This window comes from Rhinolophus sinicus, chromosome 16 (assembly GCF_057876585.1).
Source record: "Rhinolophus sinicus isolate RSI-liver-muscle chromosome 16, RSI-T2T, whole genome shotgun sequence".
Classification (NCBI taxonomy): Eukaryota; Metazoa; Chordata; class Mammalia; order Chiroptera; family Rhinolophidae; genus Rhinolophus; species Rhinolophus sinicus.
The window spans coordinates 101746348-101748661 of record NC_142516.1 but is presented as its reverse complement, the minus strand read 5'-3'; the positions used below and the strand labels follow the sequence as shown (position 1 = coordinate 101748661).

Below are 2314 nucleotides of genomic sequence, written 5' to 3'. Positions count from 1 at the left end.
ATTGGCAGCAGCAGCATCGACAGATTCATATGTTAAAGGAATAAAACATTAAAATTAGTATTCCTGTATTTTAAAGGAAGTGTGATTTTCAATAATTTTAGGAGAAAGTACTTTCAGTTTGAAAAAGAAATCATAATTATTTTTTATATCACTGAGACATTAATCTATTCCTCCAGAGATAATATATATATATATATATATATATATATATATATATATATATATATATATATAATTGTTAATTTAGTAAAGAAAGATAGACTTAAAGAGGTTTATTCTTTAGTAAATTCTTTTTGGGGAGATTCAATTTTAATGTAAAAAAATTTTGTGCCAATCTCCAGGTTACTTTTAGGTCATTCTGGAAATGAGGAGGTGATGTATGTTTTCTTTTGGACCCCAGAAGATAGATATGTAAGGCCTGGTGATTGCATAGGTAATTACTTTGCACCAGCAGAGACAAGGTAATCAATGAGACCTGAGGAGTTTTGTCATCCAACTATATGCTAACTTCTGGCAAGGTCTAGGGAATAATGGCTTTGGCTACAAGCATGCCTTACCTTAGTGATAGGCAGTTGGGATCCAGTATCACTGAAAGCCAGAAAAGCCAGCTGAACTAGTGAGAACTAGCCTGATACATGAGGGCTTGAGACTATGAAGTTTGATAGAAAAAATTCAAATGAGGCATCAAAGTCCAAAAAACTAACAAAGTTATTTTTATTATAGACTGGCTCATTCCAAAAAAAGGGTGGTCAAAGAGGAGTACATTTCTTTTCTTTTACTTTCTTTTCTTTTTATTGCTTTGCAATGTATCCTCTCCCTCCCTCCCTCCCTCCCTCCCACCCTCCCTCTCTCTCTCTCTCTCTTTCTCTCTCTCTCCTAGGTAAGTGCTATGCTAAAAAAAATGTTAGCAACAGGGGCACCCGGTTAGCACCCTCCACAACTAGATTGAAACATCTACTTGACTTGGAGCTGATGGATCCTGGAAAAACACTCTTAAAATAAATAAAAGTTAAAAAAAACACGTTAGCAACAGTGAAATTCTGGTTCTGATACTAGATAACTAGCTTAGAAAAATAATGCAGTCAACTAAACCATGCTAATGTTATTTTATTTATTTATTTTTTCTTACTCTAAGTTGTTTATTGTAAGATAATTTACAAATATCTTGCTGTCTTTGTTAATTTAAACAATTAGACCAATATTTTCTTCTGACCAGGACAGCAGTAAGCTAAAAACAAAATTAGCTGGCTGAATTTTCCTTCTTTACCTGCTCACTCTTGGTGGATTCCTTTAGAGAACAGTAGATGATGTTGGCCAGATTGTATTCTTGATAATTCTGTAGCACATCTGCACCAATATCATCGTAGATGCTCATGCTCTCAACACTTGCAATGATATTATTAAGGGAAAAGATGGGCTTTTCTTCTGTCTTGTAGGAGATGACAGACCTGAATCGATTGAAGACAATAGATCCTTCGTCAAATTCATATCCAGAATTTAATAATTCCTGGGCAATAACTGACGCATCTCCAAAAGTAGTGGGTTTTCTTCCCACTTCTTTGGATGTCACCAGGAACCGGTCAGAATGAGTCCTATGATGTATACCCCTGATTTTATCACCAACTCCAACAATTTTAACTTCTTTCCCGACTGCTGTGAGCGTAGCCACCTCACTTTTGATCTGTTTAGCAACCGAGGAGTGGATAGCCTCACAGAGACCTCTCTCTGAGGACACTTCAATAAGGAGGTGTTTCTTCTTGTCTTCAGGCCCCTTAATATCAGCCTTTTCATACAGAGCCAGAGATCCTGTTCCATACACTAGTGCTGGCTTCAGCTCCCTCTCCACTCGAGCATATTTAGCTGTCACAACCATTTTCATAGACTTGGTAATTCTCTGGATATTTTTGATTGACTTCAGTCGCATGATAATATCTTTCAAAGTTGCCACATTTCGAACTTGGAACCCTTGGGGCTGCACGGCCGAGGCTGAGACCCCAAAGTTGCCCGCCGGAGAAAACATGGTGGTACTGGCCCAAGCTGAAGGTCCAACAATGCTAATTGTATATAAAGCAAATACTACTAAGAAATCCACCAATACCTGGATTGAATGGATTTCATAATATATTAATATAATTCTCTGATATTTTCCACAGGCCAGTAAAAGATAATCCCTTCACACTACTTACATAATACTAGATATTTCCCAATGTTAATAAATGCAATAAAAGGAAATAAAGAGATTGAATTGTGATCCAGAGTTTTCTTTCCAAAAATTTGAAATGTAATCAAACCACATATTAATTTTTATTTATTT

At 36.1% G+C, this 2314-nt stretch overlaps 1 pseudogene; it reads right to left on the bottom strand.

Moving 5' to 3' along the window:
- Positions 1 to 1222: 1222 nt before the first annotated feature.
- LOC109459225 (ATP synthase F(1) complex subunit gamma, mitochondrial pseudogene) lies at positions 1223 to 2032 on the bottom strand (annotated as a pseudogene).
- Between the last annotated feature and the right edge of the window lie 282 nt (positions 2033 to 2314).